This window comes from Mustela erminea, chromosome 5, assembly GCF_009829155.1.
Source record: "Mustela erminea isolate mMusErm1 chromosome 5, mMusErm1.Pri, whole genome shotgun sequence".
NCBI lineage: Eukaryota > Metazoa > Chordata > Mammalia > Carnivora > Mustelidae > Mustela > Mustela erminea.
The window spans coordinates 143,053,295-143,078,894 of record NC_045618.1 but is presented as its reverse complement, the minus strand read 5'-3'; the positions used below and the strand labels follow the sequence as shown (position 1 = coordinate 143,078,894).

Below are 25,600 nucleotides of genomic sequence, written 5' to 3'. Positions count from 1 at the left end.
GAAAGACCGCTTTCTTCTCATTCATTTCTACATTCTTCGTTAATCAGTAATTCACTAATTGCTATTTAAAACTATATGATCCACAAAACCTGAAGAAGGAACGTTTATCTAGAATATGAATCTGGAATCGTTCACGTATCACTCTTCTCTCGTCAGTTATCCTGCTTTTCATAAATGCATTGATCAATGTAAGGATTCGTTTCAATCCTGTATTCATTACTAGGCCCCAGCTGGCCTTCTCTGGTTGTATTTCATATTTTGTATGAACACAATGACTATCCTTAGCAAAATACCAGAAACAAGACAGGAATTTGGACCATTACTCACATCCGTCTCCTGTCGCCCCAGTACAAAAATACAACCCGAGGGCCCTTGATCGGGGAGAATCCTCACGCAGGTCTAATCTGTCCGTCCTGTGGAGGATATCATAGGCAGAGCATATCATAGAAATAGTCAAGACATTCCATTCTACTGGTCCGCGCTTTTAACCTTTCATTAAATCCACTGTTGGTCAACTCTTAATTTGGTGTAAATATTTTTTTTTTGAGAAAATGAGTAACTTTGATTTACCAATGACCCAGAATCTGAACATTGTCTACGATTTACACTCTCCACAGCATCCTTAGCCATACATCTAACGGTCACGTAGCTCTCACTTCTAATTAAACCTCAGAGTTTCCAAAGAATGTTCATAGTATTTCTTGCATAATCACGTATTTCTTGCACAATCACATAATTGGATAATGCTTCATTACATTCCCCTTTATTTATGTTTATTGATTATTTAACTAACCCAATTATAAAAATTGAAAGAAAATGCAGGAACACTAACAGCAAAAACAAGATCCTTGCGTATTCTGGACATCTGTCCACACGGGATCGCTTCAAACAATGGGAATGCACAAGATTTCTCTTCTGTTGGACCTCAGAGTTCCAGACACGTATTCATCACATATGACTTATATGCCATCAGTGGTCATCATCAATCCAATATTATCCCTCTTTTTCGTTATTCATTTCTAATTGTTTACTGAGGAAATCATTAATGCACTAATAATTTTAAATGCTGTAATTCATAAAAACTGAGGAAGAACTCAAATGTCCCTACTTCTACCTAGATCATCCTCACATCAATGTATCTCTTGAATTAATTTAATGAATTATTCTTTAATTAATATTGCTTACATCAGCTCCAATGTATCTGCTTTGAGACATGGATAGCAAAGTCCATGATAAAACATAGAATTAAACGTTTATTTCCATTGAGTCTTGCTTTCCACATTAATCATGCATGGGTTAACTATTATAATAGTTTACATAGCCCGCATTTATCAGGGAAATACAGTGCCTCTTTTCATTATACGCTGTAGATCTTTAATAATACAGTGAATGACCTAAAACCTTAAACCAAGAAAATCATTTCACTGTTACTTACATTAATCCCCATCCTTCTATTACAGAGGCAAGCACAGAACTCAGGATCATGGAAGGCGTTACATCTGCTCAGGTGTGTCCATTCTGAAGAGCACACAGTAGGGCAAGATAAAAAAAGGACTGAGGTATGGTGTTCGCGGGCCCTGGCATCCCATCTTTAATTTACTCCCTTACTAAGTAATGAATTACAATACCGTATATTTTTTTCTCGTAAGTAAAGGAACACTATCAATCTAGCTGATAACGAATCTGAACATTGGTTATTACTTATCCATAACAGCATCATCCTCAAAGAGCAAGTCCTGTACCATATGTTCCCTTGTAGACATCAGCATTTTAAATACGCACTAACACTATTCCCTACTTAACCACCTATTTTTATAATTGGACAAGATTTCACTGCTTTAATCTTTATTTATTCACATGCTTGTTGATTGATTGTTTCATTGATCTAATTATAAAAATTAAAAGAATTTTAATTTTTTTAAATTAAAAAATTTTTTAATGGACAAGGACCCATAACCAAGATCCTTGTATGTGCTTGGTATCCGTCTACAGAGTCACCTCAAACATGACAATAAACCAGATTCCATTTCTGCTGGACCTCAGAGTTCCAGACACGTATTCATCGTATCCGACTCATACGCCACCAGCGGTCATCATCGATCCAGTGTTGTCCATTCCCCTTCATGCAACTCTACGTTTCTGTCGAGTTATTAATTGAATCGCTCGTAATAATGTGAAAACCCTGTCATTCACAGAAGCCCAAGAAAACTCAGGATATTCTTACTCTGTAAATAGAATCATTCTCACATCAATGTATCTCTTTTAAAATTATGTTGTTATTCATTCAGGCATTAATCAATATCATGTTTCATACAATTCAGTATTTGTCACTGAGCTCCTGTTGGCCTTCTGTGATTCTAATGGAACTCTCAAGTAATATAATGAATTCCCTGAATAATAAAATCACGGAAACCAAGACCAGAAACGGGATTTACTCACGCTGTTCTCTGCACGTCGAACAGAGGGAGGCGACCACCGAGCTCGCCACCAGGCAGGATTGCTTCCATCAGCTCAAATGTGTCCATTTTGAGACACGAAAAGCACCGTCGATGATAAAAAATAAAATAAAATAAAACGTTCATTTCCATTGATTCTTGCTTTCCACATTTCATTTACACGGTCATTGAGATATCTCAGAATGTTGCATTAACATTGATTTTTGTTTGTTTTAACAACAACAGCAACAAAAATCCTCAGACTTAAGATTGATCCACAACCATAAAATTGACTCTGACCTGTTCATGTCTAAATGACTACTGGCTAGAGAAGTGACAGTCCTGATCTATTTAGCTCTTAATGGGTGTCAGGGTTTGCAATTTTCATGGTTATTTCTTGCCTATACACTGGTCTTCGGGGCTGAACAATGCTTCACGCGTTTATGTTTATCACCATTCGTATTCCTCAGTGGTTCTACCCTTGATCCACTTGTAATAATAAATATAAATGTATGACCCAGTGAAACCATTCTCTTTGCGCTTTCCATAGGATCAACTCACGGAAAGAAGGACTGTGTATTGACCGGGACCTCCGCGATCGACATAAATACTATCAATCATCCGTAACTGACCTGCCACCAGTTATTCTCATAGGCACATAAAAGATCAACTTTGCCTTTACTCATTTCTACATCTGTATCAAATCAATCATTAATTCAATGATTATAGTAAAATACCTGATTAACAATGACCAAAGAATCAACAAATTGGATATTCCTAACTTCTATCTATAGAATAATTGCTAACATAGATTATCTCTCTCTCTCATTAATCAATCTAAGTGTTACATAGTATCAATAATCAACATAGTATTTATCACTGGGCCATAATTTACTTTTTGATTATTTTTTTAAAGATATTATTTATTTAATACAGAGAGAGATCACAGGTAGGCAGAGAGGCAGACAGAGAGAGAGGGGGAAGCAGGCTTCTTGTTGAGCAGAAAGCCCGATGCGGGGCTTGATCCCAGGACCCTGAGATCATGACCTGAGCCGAAGGCAGAGGCTTGACCCACTGAGCCGCCCAGGTGCCCTACTTTTTGATGATATTTATAAAATTTCAATAATAATGTGAATATCCTTAAACAAACGACCCAAACCAAGACAAAATCTCTAATTACTACTCACCTTGCTTTAGTCTCCTAAGGCGCAGGCAACATAACGACCACGATCAGAGTAGAGGTGAAATCAGCTGGAGCATCTCTACTGAAGTGTACCAAGCAGAGAACATGAGAAAAAAATGAGACATTCTTCCACTACCCTTGCTTTACATCTGTCACTTGGTCTGGCCTTCAGAAATCGTTACTGGAGAATATTCATTTCATTATCGTTTATAAAAAGGAACCGCTTCGAAGTTCATCAACATTGTCAGTAACGTGACCAGTCTATACCATCCAAGCCAAAGAGGGAACAATCATGTACCATTTATTTCTCTATGGACTTCAGCATTTTCAAATTATATTAACAGTACTTCTTGCCTCCCCGCATATGTTTAAATACTTCTACAATTCACTTTTTTAAAATATATTTTCTCATTGGTGTTTCATTGATCCAATTACAATCAAGAATGGAAATGCACGGAGAGAAAGACCCCATCTCTTCCGTGCTGGACCTCAGAGTTCCAGACACGTATCCTTCATCACCCGTGACTCATGCGCCGGCGGCTGTCACAGACCCAGAAAGACTGCCTTCTCTTCATTCACTTCTACATTGTTTATTAGGTCATTAATTCACTAATCATAAAACTGTATGATTCACAAACACTCAAAAGGGCCTTGATTGCCGTGATAGATATCTGGAACCATTCCCATGTTACACCTCCGTCATATTTATTACCAGTTTTTCATAAATGTTTTAATCAGTGGAACACTTCATTTCAACCTCGAATCTGTCACCGGGACACAGCTGGCCATTTGAGCATTACTACCCAGGAATCTGAGTTGATTTCATCTTTTCTATTACTGCAGTAAAGAGGGTTGGACACACCACCCAAATCAAAACAAAAACTTTGGTTATTACTCATATTGGTCTTCCATCTCCTAAAACAAAGACTCAAGCCTGGAACTCATCATGATCAGGGAAGAAAACCAGCTCAAGTGTGCGGCGTCTGTCCTCGGGAGTGTACGGCAGAGCCCACGACAACACAGGCTGAGACACTGTTTCCACTGGTCTTCGCCTTTCCCTGCCCACAGTCAGTCATCTGGGATCTGGGCCATCACTAATCTGGTGTATGTATGTTTTCCCTTAAGAAAACAAACTTCAAATTACCAATGACCCAGTCGACAAGCACTATGCAGGACTTATGCTATCTATGCCGTCCTCAGCTGTACAGGTAACAGCCACGCACAACGTGCTTCTAACTGCACATCAGGGTTTTCATGGTAGAGTAATAGTATTAATTATTAATCACTAATAATAAATTAATAAATTGAGTCCTAGTTATTGCCTAACCACATCTTTTTATAATTAGACAATGCTTCCCTCTCTTCATCATTTTATTCATTTATTTATTTATAGGACCTCTTAATTACCTATATGTAAATTTACATTTACATATATGTAAATGCATTGTATGCATATATGTATACTTACATACATGTATATGTAACAATACATATAAATGCATGTACACTAAGACCAAAATCAAGATCTTGCTATGTTCCTGACATCTGTCTGTTACAAATAATAATGAGAACGGACTAGATTTTCTGTTGGACCTCAGAGTTTCACGTATTCATCGTACAGGACTCATACGCCACCAGTGGTCATCATTGATCCAATACTGTCTCTCCTTCTACGTTACATTCTTTTGCAGATTGAGTGAATCACTAGTTCACTGCTAATTTAAAATCCTATTATTCACAAAAAACGAAATGTGTTTTTATGTCCTTAAACCGAATATACATCACTATCCTTCATTATTATCTCAGTTTTCCACACACGCATTAATCAATACAGTGTTTTCTCAAATTCAGTATTTATCACAGAGCTACAGTTAGCCTTCTGTGATTCTATATGGAATTTTTGAATACGGCAAATGAGCCGGAAAAAATCACTGAAACAAAGAAAAGAAATCGGACTATGACTCACATGGGACCCTGTGCCTCTGTCACACCGAAGCTATCGTAGAGCTCGCCACCTTGGAATAATGCTTGTTTAGCTCGCATCTGTCCATTCTGGGAAGTACAAACCATAGTCAATGACAGAAAAAAATGATAAAAATTTAATCTCCATTGATACTTGCCTTCCACATTGATGTTCCTCAGTCTTTTAGGAATCCAAAAATTTTCGTAACATAGATCTTTGTCTCTTAACAAAAAGGAAAACTTCAAACTTAACAGACAGTATGTGTCTGGAACCTGGAGGTGCAGGTTCCCAGAACCCAGGTGCAGGTGACCCAGAACAATGAAACTGACTCTTAATTATTCATGTCTATATAATCCTTAGCGAAAGAAGGGAAAGCCAGGAAACAACTATTTCATGAAGGGCATCAGTGTCTGCGAATTTTATCACTGACATGACAATATTTCATTCAGAATTAGGGAATAACTAACTTTTTCCTCTTAATCTATTATTTATATTTTCTTTAATGATTCTTCTTTCCATATATTCTAATTTTTTATTTTTTTTTCCTTTTGTTTATTGTGTCATGTTTGTCACCATACAATAACCTCATTAGTTTTTGATGCAGTGTGCCAAGATTCATTGTTTATGTACAACCCCCAGTGCTCCATCTTTAATGATTCTATCACTGGTCCATCCATAATAACAAATATAAATATATTCATCCAAGGGGTACCTTCATGGCTCAGTCGGCTAAGTGCCTGACTTCTGATTTTGGCACAGGTCATGTTCTCAGGATCATGGGATCTAGCCCCGTGTCAGACAGATACGAGGTTGAAATGAAGTGTTCCACTGATTAAAACATGCTGGGCATGGTGCCTTCTTAGGATTCTCTCTCTCTTCCTTTCTCCCTCCTTTCTAAAAATAAGACAGTAAATAAACAAATATATAAATTCACCCAGAATAAGGATGTAATCTTTATACATTCCTAGCATCTATCTGTAGGATCAAATAAACAGAGAAAATAGAATACTAATTATATTGCACCTCCAGGTTCCAGACACATACTGTCTGTTGTCCATTGACTCCTCCCCACCAGTCACCGCCACTGGTTCCAACAGAGGTTACTTTATTCACTTGTACATATCTATCAATTGAAACATACCTTCATTGATCATAATAAAATCAATACACTATTCAGAAAAACTGAGGCAATACTTGAATATTCCTAAACTCTTCCTATAGAATCACTGACAAAATAGATCATATCGCTTTCAATAATAAATGCTATGTATTATCAATTAATCAGCGTAATGTTTCATATCATATTTATCACTGAGCTGTAATTAATATTTCCTTGTATTTACTATGTTTTAATCAGACCATGAAAGCCCTTAAACAATGACCCAAAGCAAGGAAAAAAGGTCAATCATTACTCACGTTAGTCTCTTTCCTATAAGAGGAAACATGGTGCCCTAGACCAAAAGGAAGGCAGAAATCACCTTGACCTTCTATTCTGAAAAGTACCAAGCACAAAAAGTGATAAAAAGATTAAGACGTTCAAGTGATCCACATTCCTGTCTACTGGTTCTTTCATGGTTCAATTGTATTAAGAAAAGCAAGTGCATGACGAGAAGGAAGCCATCTATCTCCCCTGTGCTGGACCTCAGAGTTCCAGACACGTATCACCCATCATCCGTGACTCGGACGCCGGCAGTTACCATCCCTGATCCAGAAAGACCGCGTTCTCTTCATTCATTTCAATATTGTTTACTGACTCACTTATTAACTCACTAATGATAATATTTAGATTCCATTATTTACAAGCCCCAATGAGGCCTTGATATCCCTAATATGCTTCTAGACCCATCTTTCTATCGTTGTATCCCTGCCCTGTATCGGTTTCTCCTACACGCTTCCTGAAAATCAATACGCTGCTTCCTAAAAATCTCCTAGTTGTCAGTAGGATAAAGATAACCCTCTTTGATTATATTTCAAATACTGGATTACTACAGTAAATATCCTTAGACCAACAACCCAAACCAAGAGAAGAAATGCGATTATGCTTACACGGGTCTCCAGTCTCCTAAAACAGATGCCAACGCAGAGGTCAGGATCAAGGGAGAAATCCTTAAATCAGGTCCACTGTCTTTCTAAGAAGTACAAAGCAAAGCAGGTGATAAAAACGGTTGAGACATTCTCTCCTTTTATGCCAGCTTCAACGTCCACACAGCTCTCTAGGCAATCATTAGTCTGGTGTACGTACTTCGGTCTGTTACGAAAACCAACGACTTCGATCATACCACTGAGCCAGAATGTGGACATGATGTAATTCACACTGTCTACATCATCCCAACCCTACGTGGTAACAGTCAAATAGCATTTGTTTCTACCTGAACTACCGGGTTTCCATAATAGAGTCACAGTATTCCTTGCCTCACTATATATTTTTGTAATTGGACAATGCTTTACTCTAGTCATCTTTATTTATTTATTTATTTATAGATTCTCACATTTATCCAACTGTAAGAATAAAATAAAAATGCATCAACAGCAAACCTTTCCTTTGCTGCTGGTATCGGTCTATAGGATGCCTTCAGACTGGGAATGGAGTAGACCAGGTTGGACCTCAGAGTTCCAGACACGTATTCATCGTACACGACTCATACGCCACCAGCGGTCATCATCGATCCAATACCGTCCCTCTTTTTCTATTTGTTAATTGATCAGATCATTAATTCACTACTAATTTTTAAGTGGGACGACTCCAAGGAGACTTGGTACATACAAGTCCCAAATCTGTACACAGAATTCACCGCACATCAGTGTCTCTCATCAGTGTCTTCAGACGGCAGACCTGCGTTCACCAATGTGTTTCGTACGTTCTGTACACAGAGATCCAGCTGCCTTCCTTAATTCTATTTTATGTGTTTTAATATATAATACTAATAAATAATCAATTAAAATTTATAACCAACAGGGAATACCCTTTAGAAAATCCCCTTAAACTGGGAAGAGAACGTCAACCATCACTCACAGGAATCTCCGTCCTGTTATACAGAAGCAACCACAGACCTCGCGCCCAGGGAAGTCACCGAATCATCTCGTGCGTACTCATGCTGAGGAGTACAGAACACAGTGGAAGATTAAAAAAAAAAAAAAAATTGGAACCTAATCCACACTGTTCCTTGCTTGCTGCATTTCATTTACCCAGTATTCGATATTCATTTCTGTTTCTTTACATACGTATGGTCAACTTATAAAAATCTGATCTTCGGTCTGAGAAACAATTAAAGTGATTCCCACTTAGGCACGCCTATAGACCCACGGCCAAAGAGATGACCTTTGGTCCACTTATTTCTTAGTGGACATCAATCAGTTTTTCCAGCTTTTCACATTAATATATTCTGCCTTGGGGGTGCCTGGGTGGCTCAGTGGCTTAAGCCTCTGCCTTCGGCTCAGGTCATGATCCCAGAGTCCTGGGATCAAGCCCCGCATCGGGCTCTCTGCTCAGTGGGGAGCCTGCTTCCCCCTCTCACTCTCTGCCTGCCTCTCTGCCTACTTGTGATCTCTCCCTCTATGTCAAATAAATAAATAAAATCTTAAAAAAATATATTCTGCCTTGATACCTGGGGTTTGTATTTGGACAATACCTCACGCTATTCTTCCTTATGTGTTTATCTGTATTTGCATGATGGTTCTATCATTGATCCATTTAATAATAACGTCTGTTATCTATGAAACAAAACAAGAATGTGATCTCGTACTTGACAGCGCTCTGTAGAATCGATTTCAAGAGAAGGAACAGACCAAATTACGTTGTGTTGGACCTCAGAGTTTCAGACACATAGTTTCATCGTCCATGACTCCTATGCCACCGTCCTCATCACTGGTCCAGGACTGAGTCTCTTCTTAGTTCATTTCTACTTTTGTATCCGTGAAATCATCAGTTCCTTGGCAATTATAAAAATAATACATGGGGGACACCTGGATGGCTCAGTGGGTTAAAGCCTCTGCTTTCGGCTCAGGTCATGATCCCAGGGTCCTGGGATCGAGCCCCGCATCAGGCTCTCTGCTCAGCGGGGAGCCTGCTTCCTCCTCTCTCTCTGCCTGCCTCTCTGCCTACTTGTGATCTCTGCCTGTCAAATACATAAATAAAATCTTTAAAAAAATAATAATAATACATGGTTCACACGAACCACAGAATAAGATCCTTGAGTATCTCTAACGTCAGTTAACAGAATCATTATCCAGACGGCGTGCATCACCCCCATCTCCTACATTACTCATCAGTCAACGTGATGGGTCTCATCCCATTTGCCATGAGGCCTTGGTTGTTTTTTTAATCAATTTAATGCTTTTTAATGATACCCTGATTACCCTGAAGCAAGTGGCCCTTTCCAAGACGACCATTTTGACCAGCCCTCGCCTCCATCTCTTTCAGTGCTCACAGGGAACATCACAGTCTTGATCACGGCGGAAGCTGAAAACAGCTCAAGTGTCTGTTCTGAGGAGTGACAAGCAGGAAGATGACAAAAATTTTGAGCTCTTCTCTCCACTGATTCATATATCCCACTGTTCACTTGCCGTCATTTAGGCATTTATGAAATTATTGTAATTTTCCCCTTAATACATCAAATGTCGACGCTGTAACAGATTCCAGTAATTACGACTTATTCCCCACATCATTCTTACTCAGACACGGATCTTTTCTTTTCCATTCTGATGCACACTAATATCATTTTACTTATTATATATTACAGCAATGAACACTGCTTCACCCTCTTCATGTTTATCTATTATTTGTTTGTATATTTTTGTCACTCTTTTTGTAACAATACTGTTAGACATGCATGTCTAGACATCTCTCCCGAGGATCACTTCCAGTAGGAGAAAGGACTAGATTTTTTGTGTGTCGGAACCCAGAGTTCCAGACCTGTGATGTTCATTGTCCAGGACCCTTGCGCCACCACTCATCATCATTTACCCAGGCATGTCCCTCATGATCTCCAAATCATGTCTACATGTTTTGATTAATTCATCATTTCACTAAGAATAACAAAACAATACCTAGGGGTCACAAAACCTCAAAACAAGTCCTTCCATATCTCTCACATTTGTCTGCAGAATTAATTCCCACTAACAATATGTATCATCCATTAACTGACCTCAATGTTTTTCCTACATAGGCTAATTAACACAATGTTTCTTATTAACCTGATTCTAATTATTGGGCCATGGCTGGTCATCAGTAGTTAGACTTCACCACTTTTTTTAATAATGGAATGAAAACCTTTTTGAAAAACCACCAAACCAGGAAAAGAATTTTGACTCTTACTCGCACTGGGGTCCACGCTATCACCCACAGATTCGACCACGAAGCGGCTAGGGTAGATGCTTCCATCAGCTGATGGTGACCGTTCTAAGGAGTACAAGACAGAGCAGGGGATAAAAGATGGAGACCTTACTTTCCCTCGCCCCTGTATCCCACCTTTCACTCAGTCTGTCATTTAGGCAAGTGGCGACTTGAGATTATATCTCTTTCCTATTAAGTAAACAAACAATATCCGTCTTGCCCCTGCCAAAAGGACACTGTTCTTAACATGGTACATACCACCAACCTCAGCCAAAGACACAACACCCTTAATACCATCTCTTTCCTAATGGATATCAGTCTTTTCAATATAATTAAGGTATTATTATATTATAGTAACTGTCGCCTAACCACCTATTTTCATAGTTAGACAAGGCTTCCCCTTCTCTTCATTTAAATTTGTTGACATCTGTGTATTAATAATCTCACTGATCCGATTATAAAAATAGGAAGGAAATTCATGAATATAGTGACAAAAGCCACGGTCTTTAAATATTCCTGACTCTGCCTCTAGACCACATCAAACAGGGACAACGGAGCAGAGTCCATCTGTGTTGGACCTCAGAGTTCCAGACACGTATTCATCGTACACGACTCATACGCCACCAGCGGTCATCATCGGTCCAGTCGTCCCTCTCGGTCACCTTTCGTTTCTCCATTATTTACTGATCAATTCCTAATTCAGTGATTCTAATTTTAACAATGATTACTCCCAGAAACTATATGGAGCTTAGCAATTCCATGTATCTATTTAGAACCATTCTCACGTCTGTATTACGTTCATTAATTATTCTCAATTCGTATTATATGCATTAATCAATACAACGCTTTGTATCAATCCCATGTTGCTCAGTGGGCTAACTGGATTTACTGATTCTACGCCACGGTTTTCAATGATGCACTGAATCCTGCTGAGCAAAGAACGGAAACTAAGACCAAACCTTCGACTACGACTCACATGGTCTCCGTGTCCCTGACACATGAACGCAACCCGAGATCCCGTGACCAAGGAAGAATCCTGACATCTGCTAGCCAGGTCCTTTCTGAGGAGTACAGAGGAGCACAAACAAGAGGAAATTTCAGATCCTGTCTCCATGGGTCCTTCTTCCTACATTTCTTGCATTCATTTAGGCATGCATTCATCTTTCATAATGTGTTTTCTCTTTTACCTAAAGGAAAGCTTAAACTTGAGGCTGATCAGTAGCAACTGATAAGTTATCAGTGCTTATAGAATTCTTAAGCAAACGAGCATTCTTCCTCACTTCTTATATGTCACCACATATATTCCAAGCTGGACAATGCTTCATTCACCCTATTTATCTGCTGTTTTTTTTTGTTGTTTTTGTTGTTTTCAATGCTTTGATTACTGATTCCTTCATAACCAGAAATCTAACGCTATGAACCCAACATAGGAGTATAAGCTTTGTAGACAATTATCATATGATCTCCCTGATATGAGGAAGTTGAGAGGCAGAGTGGGGGGTTTTGGGGGTATAGGAAAGGAACAAATGAAACAAGATGGGATCGGGAGGGAGATAAATCGTAAGAGACTCTTAATCTCACAAAACAAACTGAGGGTTGCCAGGAGAGGGGTTCAGGGAGAGGGTGGTGGGATTATGGACACTGGGGAGGGTATGTGCTATGGTGAGTGCTGTGAAGTGTGTAAACCTGATGATTCACAGACCTGTACCCCTGGGGCTAATAATATATGTTAATTAAAAAATTTAAAAATTTTTAAAAAAGAATATGAACTTTGTATATTTCTACATTGACCCACGGGGTCACTTACAACAGAAAACAAGCTAGATTTTGTTTTGCATGGACTCAGAGTTACAGGCGTGTAACACGCAACCACGGAGGATTCCTACGCCACCAGTTTTCACCATCAATCTAGATTTGAGTCTCCTTTTCTTCATCCTAATTCATTGGTAATAAAAATCAATGCGTGATTTGGAAAAATCACCAAAAAAACCTTGAATACACCTACTTCTATCGTAGAATTGTGCGCCACACAGATTGCGTCTTTCACTAGTCAATCCCCATATTGTACATTATCAGTGAATCAACGTTAATATTTCATATCGTATTTCTCATCAGACCATAGTTAACATCTTTATTTTATTTACTAGTTTACTACTTTTAAATGATATTGTGAATGCTCTTAAACAAATCACCGAAAACAAGGTCTTTGACAATTACTTGCTTTTATCTCTTTTCTAACACAAAGATATCTTAACAGTCTTAATCACCGTGAATGATAAAATCAGCTCAGTGCATGCCCCCTGAAGAGATGATAAAATATGATACAGTAGACAATATGATAAAAAATTGAGTTATTGTCTCTATATTTTCCATCACTTGTTTGCATAGGCAGCTGGGCATTTATTAATTTTTGGTAGTATTTATTTACTTTTTTATTAATAAACTCCAAATTGATTCCTGACTGAGAGCAGTAACTATTACCTATCACTGTCTAAATCACCCTTCGTCAAATACAAAATATACTTGGTCCTTTTTTTAATCTATTCCTTTACACTCATATGCCTTTTCCTTAGTATATATTTTGTTTGATGAACAGAGCTTCATTCTCTCCATATTTAGTCATTTATTCATGTTTTTCTTCCATTGATACTTTCATAATAGTATTTTAAAGCTTCATGAACTCAAAGGCTAAGAACAAAATCCTTATATACTCCTGATACCCATCCATAGCTTCCCTTCATAAAGCACAGGGGACCAGATTCCATTTGTGCAGGACCTCGGAGCTCCAGAAAATGTCTCTATCATACATGACTCGTGTCTCACCCATCATCCCTGGTGGTCCAGGACTGGCTTGCTTTCTCCATGACAACCTACATTTGTTCACCATTTAATTCATCAGTGAAGAAATACACATAAATCAGACAGACACACAAAAAAAGAGTATGATTCTTTAGTAGCTCTAACCTCCATATACACAATCTATTTCCACGGAGACCAAATTTCTTTCATTAACTCAGCTTAGTATTTCCCATACGCATTCATCAGCGCTGCTCCACATTAACCTTGTATTTAACGCTGGCATAGCTCACCTTCTTTCATTATATTTAATACTTTTTTTTAAGTTTTTATTTCAACGCCAGCTAGTGAACATGCAAGGTTGTGTTAGTTCCAGGTGCACAATGCAGCGACTCAACACTCGCATACAACACCCAGCGCTCATCGTGAGTGACCTCTTTAAGGCCCATCCGCTCGCTGCTCAACCATCCCCCCGCCCCCGGCATCCCCTTAGCAACCATCAGTTTGTTCCCGGAAGTTAGGAGTCGGTTTCTCGGTTTGCCCTTCTCTGTCTCTTTCCCCTGTGTTTGTTTAGTTTCTTAAACTGCACATGAATGAAATCGTATGGTATCTGTCTTTCTCATACTACCGACTTCTAGCATAATACTCTCTACCTCCATTAATGTCATTCCAAATGGCGAGATTTCAGTCATTTTTGTATGGTGATATAAATTTTTAATAACACAGTAAAAATGTTTTTTGAAACGACAGCACTGTGTTGTACTCCAACTAATGAATCATTCAACATTTTACCAAAAACTAATGATGTACTATGAGTGGCTAATTGAACTTAAAATACATACAAACATACATAAAAGTATGACAGTACTCTAGCCAAGAAGAACATTGATTATTACTCACACTGGCCTCCCTCTTCCTAACACACAGAGCTCCTGACCATTTAAGATTTCAAATTAACTGGAATACTTCCTTTCTGTGGAGGGCAGAGGCCAGAACAGCAGCAACAACAAAAGGATGGAGACACTCTCTCCATTGGCCCATAATTCCATCTGTATTTTTTCAGTCGTGTAGGCAATTAGTAAGTTCTGATCATACCTATTTTATTTTCTCTTAAGGGACTAAATCACGTTAGTGATTAGAATATGAACACTGATGGCTACACCTTACGGCCTGTGTCATACTCAGTAAAAGGGGCAACAGGCGTCTGTCATTTATTTTCACTAATTGTCAGGGTTTGCACTACATATTAACTGTACTTCGCCTTGCCCACATATTTTTATAAGTGGACAATGATTTACTCCCCTCCTCTTTATTTGTAATATGTTTATTGCTATTTTCACTGACCTGATTATATTTGTAGAATGAAAGTGAATAAAAACCAAGACCAAAAAAAGAAAACCCGCGTGTATCCTGATATCTGTATAGGACCATGTCAGCACCATGGAACGGATTGGTTTTGTGCTGGTCCTCAGAGTTCCAGACACACGCGACTCCGTACCTCAGCTGCCATCGCTGGTCCGGGACTGGCTCTTTTTTTCTACTGTCATCTGCGTCTGTTTATTGTAATTAACTGCCTAATACAGAAATAAACATAAGTCACCAAAAAAAAAAAAAAAATCACAAGTAAAAGATCCTTGAATATCCCTACCACCCATCCATGCAATCATTTCCACTGAGGATAAACTCTTTCATTAACTACCCTCAGGGTTTCGCGTAAGGGTGAACATCGGATTGGTTCCCAACAACGATACTTGATTTGGTATATTTGGGCTTCTTGACTGAATCAAACACTTTTTGAGAACAGAGTAATTAAATCAAACAGACCAGAACGTTCCATCCAAGACGAGAACACCGACCAGTACTCACACTGCTCGCCACGCTCCCACGACGCAGAAGCGCGCACAGAACCGTGACACGTGCGGATGCGTTCAGGAGCTCCAGCGCGCCGGTGCTGAGGAGTAGCGAGCGGAGAGCATGTTAACAAACCGCAACCCCGTCTTCCCTGATCCTTGCCGCTACAGTTCCCTTTTCAGGGCTGTAGGCAATCATTAATTAGGCGTAACTCTATGAATTCATTTTCTCTTAAGAAAATCGGAACCACTTAGATCTTTTCCCCAACCCAGAAAATGAACATCAATTAGTATTGGCCTGTATCATCCTCAGCCAAAGACTTAAGTCACGCAAACATTTACTAGTCTTTGGACTTCACAAATTTGAAATTTATTGATACTATTCCTTGCCTTGCCACCTATTTTTATAATTAGAGCATGCTTTCCCATATTCCTCTTTACTTGTTTATATTTATATATATTTGTTCAGGGACAGTGTCAATGCTCCGATTATCACTGCAGATGAAAATGCATGAACAAACACGGAGACCAAAAACAAGATCTCCGTGTCTTCTGGAGTTCCGCCTAAAGCACCTTTTCAAACAAAGAGAACGCACCGAACTGTGTGATTGGACCTCAGAGTTTCAGACACACGATACTCATCATCATCCGTGACTCGTACGCCACCAGTCATCATCATCGGCCCAGGACTGGTCCTCTTTCTCTTTGTTCACCAAGTTGTTATGACTGCACACTAGTGATGCAGTAAATATTCTGAAGCAAACCATCCAACCCAACCCAAGAATTCTGACTATTACTCACGCTGGTGGTGTCTAGTTCCCAGTGCATCGATGCAGGCCCAGAGTTCATGACCATGGAAGATGCTTCCATCAGGACAAGCGCGTCCATTCTGAGAAGTACGGGGCAGAGCAGTGGACAGAGAAAATTAAGCCCTTATCTACACAGACCCTTCCTTTCCACGTGTCATTTACTCAGTGTTTTACATATGTGTCAATTTTCCATTATTTTTCCTTCCTACAAACAAAAGGAAGAACCTTCAACCTGGGACTGATTCAGAATTTTAAAATAATTGATTTTTAATTCCCTGTGTCTATATAATTCTTAGCCAAGTAGTAACAACCTTGATCCGTTTCTTAATGGGCACTGATGTTTTTAATTTTTATTAATAATATGTCCTGCCTCCAACATGTGTTCCTAATTGGACGTGCTTCATTTTCTCTTTATTTATTTGTATTTCTTAAATGGTTCTAACATTGATCCATTGAGGATAATGAATTCTATAAAGCCAAAATAATACATTAGATACAGATATGGATCTATACAGGTATACAGATAATAAATCTATAAAGCCAAAATGAGAACATGACCTTTACATATTTCTGGTAACTGCCCATAAGATCATTTCCAAAAGAGGGGTTAGACTAATTATGTATTGTGTTGCATCTCAGAGTTTCAGATACTTCTTTTTGCACTGCCCATGACTCTTATACCATCTCTCTTAACTGCAGAGAACAAACTAAGGGTCGCCGGAGGGGAGGTGTGTGGGGAAGGAGTCATTGGGTGGTACGACATTAAGGAGGGCACTTTGATATAATGAGCACTGGGTGTTTTCTGCAACCGATGAATCAGTAAATTCTATCCCCAAATTAATAATATACTATATGCTAACTAACTTGAATTTAAATAAAATTTTCTTAAAAACCAGCACACATACTATTATGTATTACCATCTATCTCATCCTTACCCCAAAATGGAACCCCCTGAGCCATTTATTAAGGAACTCCGTTGTCTCCAAGTTCTAGTAAGTCTTGCCTCACCACGTATTTTCATAGTTGGATACACTTCACACTTTTCATCTTCATGAACTGACGTGTCTGTTTCTCTCATTTATTCATGATGACAATAAAATCAAAATCCATGAAGCACCAAGGCAAAGAACATGATCCTTGAGTGTTCCTGAAATCTACAGGTTCAGTCCCACAGATACAAACACTTAAATCCCTTTTTGTAATGGACCTCAGTAGGTCACAGATGTCTTGATCGTAAAATACGGTTCAGCATGCGTTCCGTGCACAGTGCAGGTCCACGATTTGCCCTCTTTGCATGTAATTTCTATGTTCTTTTTATATATAGTCCCCACATGCATCAGAACTAAAGCACGGTCTACCACCTACATCTCCTACGTGCTTCTGCCTCATGATAAAGGTGGTTTACATCTGTATCCGTGAAGGAATGTGTAGGGAAAAACTGAAATAGAAATTTAAGGAGCTATAAAAATGAATGACATGGACTTGATCTTTTTTAGCATCATCCCGAGCGGTGGAGGTGGGTCGGGGGATGGGGAATCGTGGGACAGGGATGAAGGGACATGGGGTGACCCTGTAGGTGCTGAATCCCTAGGCTGTACTCCCGAAGACTAATATCACACTGTATGCTAACGAACAGGGACTGAAATAAACCACTCTTTAAAAAGTATTAAATATAATGAAAGAGATGCTGAGGATGAGGCCAGCGCTCTACAGTTTAACCAGCTTTCAGGGGACTGTGGTGCTCACGCCAGTCTGAGAACCACTGCTCTACAGTTAGCAACACAGAAAGGAAACGCCTTTCGCCGACTGATCTCTTAACAATAGGGAAGGTTTGCCAATTGTATGAACAGAAATTTACACCTCACAACATTAATCCAGCATTAATTACATGATCTATCTCCCTACCACCATTTCTCTATCCGTCTACTCATCTATCATCTACTGATTTTTTAATTAATTCCCTTAGAATAATACATTGAATTTCCAGGAGTCACTTATACCACTTTTGCACGTTACTGAAGTCTAGCTACAGCCTTATTCCTATAGACGTGATATACCGAATTTCCTTTTGAAATGGACTTTCGGAGAAGAAACGAGTAAATCACAAGACACATTCAGAATGCATTCTAGTCACATCATGGATCCTTGCTTGGCCCTTTTCTTTGCAAGTTTGTATTTAAATTCCAGTTAGTTAACATATAGTGTAATATTAGTTTCAAGAATAGAAATGTACAGATTCATCACTTAGATAACAACACCCAGTGCTCATCGTAGTGCCTTCCTCAATACCCATCCCCCACTGAGCCCATTCACCCACCCACCTCCCCTCTAGCAAGCCTCATTTGGTCTTACCGAGTTGAGTCTGCTTTATGGTTTCCCTCTCTCCTTTTCTCTCCCTATGGTCATCTGCTACATTTCTTAAATTCTAATGAGTGAAATTATACAGCAAGTCTGACTAACTTGCTTCACTTAGCATTAGACACTCAAGCCCTACCCATGTCATTGCAAATGGCAAGATTTCATTCTTTTTGATGGCTGAGTAATACTCCATTCTATGTATATACCAAAATTTCTTTATCCATTAATCAGTCGATGCACATTGGGTCTCTTTCTCTATTTCGGCTATTGGAGGCCTTGCTGCTATAAACATCAGGGTGCACGTGTCTCTCTGAATCAACATTTCTGTATCCTTTGGGTAAATGCCTAGTAGTGCAATTGCTGAATCACAGAGTAGCTCTATTTTTAACCTTCTGAAGAACCTCCACACTTTTTCACTTAACTTGTACATTCTTTAAAGATGAAAATACAACCATGAGCCCACTATCCACTGCCCATCCAAAGACTGTACCTGACCATCTTCCTATGAGTTGTTTCATTGATTTAGCAACTTAGATCTTTTCCACAGAAAAACGTTTATAAACTGTGGTGCCAACCTAAGATGGAAAATTAGATATTTAAGAAAGTAAACATAAAATCCTCCAACCTTTAAAACAAATCGTATTGAAATCAGTTACTTCATAAACTTTGCCACATATCTCCATCATAGGCCTGTATCTGGTCTTCCCTGATTTGCTTCATGCGTGTCAATATTTATCTATAGCTTTAATAGTCATTCATTCATTCTAACTCATAAAAAATTGACAAACTAGTCACTTAAATGAAAAATGAAAATGGTTTAAAAAAAAAAAAATGGAAGCTCTCTAACTTCCCAGAAGCCCAGAATGGAAATGCTATTGTGTACGTATCTGTTCAGTTCTCCTGACTCAAGAGGGTTGGGATTTATGCCTGGGGAGGGACAAAACATGACCAGAATTCCTGGATCATTCATCACCACCCATGGGCTTCGTCTCCTTCTACTGCATTCGCTTATTAACTTATTTATTAATTTATAATGATGAAATATGTTCCCTCTTGTATCCGAACTCAAGATTATAACCCTAATTAATAAAAACTGTTGTCAAGTCGCTCACTATCATAAATGACAAAGGACTACATATTTCTTGTGCAACATTACTGAGAAATTATCAATAAATATAGTTGTATGTATTAAAGTGTACAAAGTGACATCTGGTTTACATTCACATTGTGGAACGATTACCGAGAGAACACAGTGAAACCGACCAGATTTGTCATAACTTGTTACATGATTTGGTTTTGTCACTGGTTCATGCTTGACCTTCTTTAACACAGGTAGTTGATTATGTTATGTCAACCTTTTTTTGCCCCCTATTTCTCAACTGAAAAAAACAAAAACACCTGTGACCCAGAGACAGCACAGAACAGGAATATCAACAACTACATACATCTGTCCCTACATCCCTTCGGATGAGGTAGAAACACCTTAACATATTCTTAACGGACTTCCATTTCTTTGAAATGAATCTGTCCTGATAGTAATGTCATTCCATGCACTACAGTTATTGCACGTTTGGCCCCATTTTCCCTTCTTTAACCCATACGTTTTTTTAGTTGTGATTGCACTGCTTAACTTTTAATAAGCAACCAGTATCTGTGAAATCAAAAGCCCATGAATAAAATTCTGGGACAGCCCTAACAACGGCTTATAGGACCACTTGTAACAGGAGCAGGAGACTAGACTTCTTTCTGCACTGGATCACAAAGGTGTTGAGAAGCCTGATTCACCCTTGCCTTTTATACTGTTAGTCATCAGTATTGGTTCAGATTTTGCCCTTTTTCTTCACTGAACCATAATTCTGCTCATTAATCCACTAATAATAAAAAAAAATGTCCATGAGGTTTTGAAAAGTGACTTTAATATCCCTATCATCTGTACATAACATCATTTTCTACACGGCAAAGAGTCTACATCTATTTTGCTAACTGACCTCAGTGTCGAATGTATGAATTACCCAACATGTTCGTTTTAACCTTTTACTTTACCATTAGCGTGTGGTTGGCAGGGACTAATGTGAAACATCCGCCCACAGAATCATCTCCCCCAGCAATTCATTTCTTTCATTAACCGACCTCAGTGTTTTGTCTATGAATTAATAAACACAATGTCTCATCTTATTTGCAGTTGGGGGCCGTGGTTGGCATTTCCCATTTTTTAACAAAACAATGAGAACCCTTAAACAAACCACCCCCAAAACTGACCATTAGTCACATGGATCTCCATTCTCCAACACACAGACACAGCCACAGATCTTGCGACCACGGAAGAATGCTTGAATCAGTCCATTTTTGGCATACAGAGAAGAACAGATGAAAACAAAAAGCTTTAGACCTTCTCTCCACTGGCCTTGCAACCCACCTCTCATCTCGTCAGTCATGTAGAGAATGTGTAATTAGGGGAACTGTTTATTAAGTGTCTCCTAATAAGTGAACAATAATGGCCTTGCCATTGACACAGAATATGAACACTGTTTGTTACTATTTAACGCTCCCATGTTACCCTACCATGCCTACCCAGTCCTTTGCCAGGGAGGCAACACCTTTGTTTGTATCATTTATTTCTTAATGGACAGGAGTGTGTTTTTAATACACATTAATAGTATTTCTTGTCTCACTACTTATTTTTGTAACTGGACAATACTGTATGACCTTTATCCTTATTTATAGACTGTTTGTTGACCATCTCATTGACCCAATCATAAAAATATCGCACGCATGAACATGAACCCAAAACGGGATCTTTCTATACTCAGGGTATCTGTCTATGAGATCACGTCACACAGGACAGCTGCCTCGACCGCCAGACATGTGTTCGTCATACACGACTCATAATGTCACCAGCAGTCATCACCGAACCACTGTCCCTCTTTTTCTCCATTCAGTGCTACATTGTTGATTGACTAATTCATTAATTCACTAATAATAATTCTAAGATGTTATTATTCACAAAAGTGCAAAAAGAGCCTTGAGATCTCTTTTCTGTCCTTAGGCTCGTTCTCACATCCGTGCATCACTCTCGTTAACTGTAACGTTTTAGTAAATGCATTAATCAACACGATCAACCCTTTAGTCAATATAATCAATTCCATAGTTGTCACTGGGCTACAGCTGCCCTTACGTGATTATTCTTCATACTTCTTTTTTTTTTTTATATTTTATTTAATTTATTTTTATTTCCAGCATAACAGTATTCATTATTTTTGCACCACACCCCGTGCTCCATGCAATCCGTGCCCTCTATAATACCCACCACCTGGTACCCCAACCTCCCACCCCCCGTCCCTTCAAAACCCTCAGATTGTTTTTCAGAGTCCATAGTCTCTCATGGTTCACCTCCCCTTCCAATTTCCCCCAATGGGGATAGAGTATTATGCCTCCATCAGAAAGGATGAATACCCAACTTTTGTAGCAACATGGACGGGACTGGAAGAGATTATGCTGAGTGAAATAAGTCAAGCAGAGAGAGTCAACTATCATATGGTTTCACTTATTTGTGGAGTATTCTTCATACTTCTTAACGATATAGTGAAGATCTTAAATAAAGCACTAGGCAAAGAAGACAAACACGTTGACTACTACTCACACTGGTCTCTATGCTCCAAACAGACAGACAGACAGCTTGTAATCATGCAAGGGCTTCCAGCTGCTGGAGTTCATCCGTTCTGAGGAGCACAGAGCAGAACACATGGTAACAGGACAGAGAAACACTCTGTAGCTGCACGGATTTTACCTTCGTTTTGTCTGTCATGCAGGAATACAGCACATCGGGGTCATTATTAATTTTCCCTGAACAAGCAATATCGAACTTGACACAGACCAAGAATAAGAATATTGGCTGTTATTTACGGTCTATACCCCCAACTTGAACCCATTTATATTTCTTAATAAACTCCAGTATTTTCAATAAATGTTAATAAATTGTATTACGAACAGACATGCTTCACTCCCTTAATCTTATCACACGTGCACTGATTCTTCTTTGAGCTGTTTGTTCCAGTAGAATCAAAACTCGTGAAATTGAACCAAGGACATGGTCCTTGTCCTTGCCCTAACACCGGTCCATCGGACCACTTCCAAGAGAAGCAACAGACTGTATTTCTTTTTTCTTTGGTTGGACCTCAGCGTTTCAGACACGTAAGATTCATCATCCGTGACTCATACGCCACCGATCGTCATCACTGGTCCAAATCTGGGCCTCTTTTTCTTCCTTCACTGATTCCATAATTGACTAATCTTAATTTTTAAAATCCTGTGATTCACAGAAATCCAATAATGAGATCACTAAATATTCTGCCTCTACCTACAGGACCACCTGCCACATTATTAGATGTCTTACACCCGGGATCATCCATACCTTACATTTGCATTAGCGAATGTTATATCCCACATTTCAAGGTTCCTGTGTTAAGGGTTTTCAATTGTATTTCACACTTTCAACAATAGAGTGGATACTTTTTCAAAAGACTTTTAACCATATACAAGAACTTTAAAATTTACTCACATTCATCTCTAGGCTTAGAACACACGGGAAATCACAGACCTCCTGACCATGGAAAATGCTTACATCAGCGGGAGTGCGTTGATTCTGAGGAGTGTTAACACAGAGCAGATAATTAAAAACTGAAACTTCTTCCCTGTTACACCCTGTTTTCCTCATTTCATTTTTCCAGCTAAATGGTGCTAATTAATTTTTCCCAACACATGTACATATGAAAATATCAACATACATATTATAAAATTAACAACCTCATCTCAAGAACGACCCAGGCTTACAAAATTGGATATTGCTTATCAGGGTCAGCGTCTTACAAAAAGAGAGAACACTTTCGGTCCATTAATTTCACAACCTGCACCTGCTTCTTTAGCTTACAGCAAAAGGATTTCTTGCCTCACCAAATATATTCAGAGTTGATAAGCCTTTGTCCTTTTTTTATTTGTTTATAGGGGGTTTTGTTGGTTCTATCATTGATCCGTGTATGTTAATAATATAGAAATCCGTAAATCCCAAACAACAAGAACACTGTCCTATATCGTACTTGCATCAACTCCCAGAATCATTGTGGACCTCAGACTTCCAGACACGTAGCATTCATCGCATAGGACTCATACGCCACCAGCTGTCATCACTGGTCCAGGACGGGCCCTCTTTTCCTTTCTACTCTTCCATTAATTCACCTATCGACTAACAGTAGTTAAATAAATATTTATGTATCGCAAAAATGCAAGGACAAAAGGCTTCAGTGTCCCTGTCATTTTTCTTTAGAATCATTGCCTGATCAAACAAACTTCTTCATTAACCGTCTTCTTTGTGGTAAAGGTAGGTTGGGTCAACATAATGTTTCATCCAGTTCCAATTTAATCATTGGACCATGGTTGGTCTTTTTTCTTATGTTGAATCCTTTCTGAATAATTACAATGATACCCTAAACAAACCCTCCAAACCAAGACAAGAACTTTGATTATTACGCACGTTGGACTCCATGCTCCCACAGAGAGAGGCTTGCTGGCAGTGACTGAAGCTGGGGGACGCTTACACTGGGTCAGGTGTCTTCTTTCTGAGAAGCACAAAGCAGAAGAAGCAGAAGAGAACAAGACTGAAACATTATCTCCCGCGTCCTACACATTCCACTTTACATGGAGTCAGTCATTTTCAAATATATTAATTTGCTATCATGTTTAATTTTCTATTTAAAAAATGCATTAATATCATACTTGCTACTGACCCAGAAAGAGAAGTTCACTATTACTATGCACTGAAGAGGTAACGCACATGAAACATTTATTTTTCTTAATGGAATTCGTATATTCAATACCTCTGAATGTTTTTCATTGCCTCATCATGTATATTAATATTAAGAGTGCATACACTTTATTCACAATAGCCCATCTAAGGAAAGAGCCTAGATGTCCATCAAGAGATGAATAGATAAATGTGGTACGTATCGACAATGGAATATTACGCAGCCATCAAAAATGAAATCCTGCCATTTGCAATGACTTAGATGGAACTAGAAGGTATTATGCTGAGCGAAGTAAGTCAATCAGAGAAAGACAATTATCATACGATCTCTCTGGTATGAGGAATTTGAGAAACAAGACAGAAGACCATAAGGGAAGGGAGGGAAAAAATGAAACAAGATGAAACCAGAGAGGGAAACAAACCATAAGAGATTCTTAATCTCAGGAAACAAACTGAGTATTGCTGGAGGGGAGGGGGATGGGAGGGAAGGATGGAGTGTCTGGGGGATGGGCACTGGGGAGGGCATGTGCTGTGGTGAGTGCTGCGAATTATGTAGGACTGATGATTCACAGACCTGTGCCCCTATTACATATAATGTAAATAATACATTATGTTAATAAAAATAATAATAGAAAAAGTGCATATGCTTCATTCTCTTTTTACTTTCTGGATTTGTACAGTGATTCTTAAATCGATCCACTGATAACAAAAGAATCAAAATTCAAGAAAACAATGCAAGAAAATGGCCCCTTTACAATCTTAAATTCAGTCTATATAATAATCTGAGATAGGCCACAGATTACATATTTCCTTTCGCATTGGACCTCAGAGTTCCAGACACGTAGCATTCATCATCCGTGACTCCTACGCCACCAGCCGTCATCATCGGTCCGTATTTCAGCCCTTTTTCTTCATTTTCTGCGTATTATTTCATTAATCCCTTAATTCACTAATATTAATTTTAAAAACGCGATGATTCACACAAAACTGAGCAAGAACCTTGAATATTCTACATCTGTCCCTAGAATCATTTATCACATTGATAGAATCGTTTTCATTAATCATTCTTAATCTAT

At 38.8% G+C, this 25,600-nt stretch overlaps 1 long non-coding RNA gene, 13 other non-coding genes and 1 pseudogene across 49 annotated transcripts in view; all 15 read right to left on the bottom strand.

Annotated features, from left to right (window-relative positions):
• Positions 1-25,600, bottom strand: part of LOC116591906 — an 88,784-nt gene that overhangs the window by 1,992 nt on the left and 61,192 nt on the right. For 22 of the 36 annotated variants that reach the window (XR_004286199.1, XR_004286231.1, XR_004286218.1 and 19 more), the window contains 19 exons: positions 25,328-25,442; positions 24,255-24,339; positions 23,286-23,369; positions 22,368-22,446; positions 20,987-21,056; positions 16,361-16,448; positions 15,576-15,660; positions 15,208-15,283; positions 11,890-11,974; positions 10,896-10,979; positions 9,938-10,064; positions 8,595-8,676; positions 7,628-7,710; positions 6,998-7,073; positions 5,585-5,670; positions 3,623-3,700; positions 2,440-2,510; positions 1,436-1,518; positions 328-413 (listed from right to left, as the gene is read on the bottom strand). This is a non-coding gene — a long non-coding RNA (uncharacterized LOC116591906). Of the gene's footprint in view, positions 1-327; positions 414-1,176; positions 1,191-1,435; positions 1,519-2,439; positions 2,511-3,622; positions 3,701-5,584; positions 5,671-6,293; positions 6,476-6,997; positions 7,074-7,627; positions 7,711-8,594; positions 8,677-9,937; positions 10,065-10,895; positions 10,980-11,889; positions 11,975-15,207; positions 15,284-15,565; positions 15,661-16,360; positions 16,449-20,986; positions 21,057-22,367; positions 22,447-23,285; positions 23,370-24,254; positions 24,340-25,327; positions 25,443-25,600 lie in introns of those variants that run through there. The other 14 variants (XR_004286222.1, XR_004286211.1, XR_004286226.1 and 11 more) reach the window with 13 other exon arrangements.
• LOC116592215 lies at positions 919-990 on the bottom strand. Its single transcript, XR_004286386.1, has one exon. It is a non-coding gene; the product is annotated as a small nucleolar RNA SNORD113/SNORD114 family (small nucleolar RNA).
• LOC116592210 lies at positions 2,033-2,104 on the bottom strand. The gene has a single exon (XR_004286381.1). It is a non-coding gene; the product is annotated as a small nucleolar RNA SNORD113/SNORD114 family (small nucleolar RNA).
• On the bottom strand, positions 4,101-4,172 carry LOC116592238. Its single transcript, XR_004286403.1, has one exon. It is a non-coding gene; the product is annotated as a small nucleolar RNA SNORD113/SNORD114 family (small nucleolar RNA).
• LOC116592220 lies at positions 5,206-5,273 on the bottom strand (annotated as a pseudogene).
• LOC116592225 lies at positions 7,217-7,291 on the bottom strand. Its single transcript, XR_004286393.1, has one exon. It is a non-coding gene; the product is annotated as a small nucleolar RNA SNORD113/SNORD114 family (small nucleolar RNA).
• LOC116592203 lies at positions 8,180-8,251 on the bottom strand. Its single transcript, XR_004286374.1, has one exon. It is a non-coding gene; the product is annotated as a small nucleolar RNA SNORD113/SNORD114 family (small nucleolar RNA).
• Positions 9,382-9,454, bottom strand: LOC116592223. Its single transcript, XR_004286392.1, has one exon. It is a non-coding gene; the product is annotated as a small nucleolar RNA SNORD113/SNORD114 family (small nucleolar RNA).
• LOC116592235 lies at positions 10,473-10,547 on the bottom strand. The gene has a single exon (XR_004286401.1). It is a non-coding gene; the product is annotated as a small nucleolar RNA SNORD113/SNORD114 family (small nucleolar RNA).
• Positions 11,486-11,557, bottom strand: LOC116592202. Its single transcript, XR_004286373.1, has one exon. It is a non-coding gene; the product is annotated as a small nucleolar RNA SNORD113/SNORD114 family (small nucleolar RNA).
• Positions 12,750-12,824, bottom strand: LOC116592241. The gene has a single exon (XR_004286405.1). It is a non-coding gene; the product is annotated as a small nucleolar RNA SNORD113/SNORD114 family (small nucleolar RNA).
• On the bottom strand, positions 16,168-16,245 carry LOC116592222. The gene has a single exon (XR_004286391.1). It is a non-coding gene; the product is annotated as a small nucleolar RNA SNORD113/SNORD114 family (small nucleolar RNA).
• LOC116592219 lies at positions 22,896-22,970 on the bottom strand. Its single transcript, XR_004286389.1, has one exon. It is a non-coding gene; the product is annotated as a small nucleolar RNA SNORD113/SNORD114 family (small nucleolar RNA).
• Positions 23,844-23,918, bottom strand: LOC116592208. Its single transcript, XR_004286379.1, has one exon. It is a non-coding gene; the product is annotated as a small nucleolar RNA SNORD113/SNORD114 family (small nucleolar RNA).
• On the bottom strand, positions 25,343-25,417 carry LOC116592214. The gene has a single exon (XR_004286385.1). It is a non-coding gene; the product is annotated as a small nucleolar RNA SNORD113/SNORD114 family (small nucleolar RNA).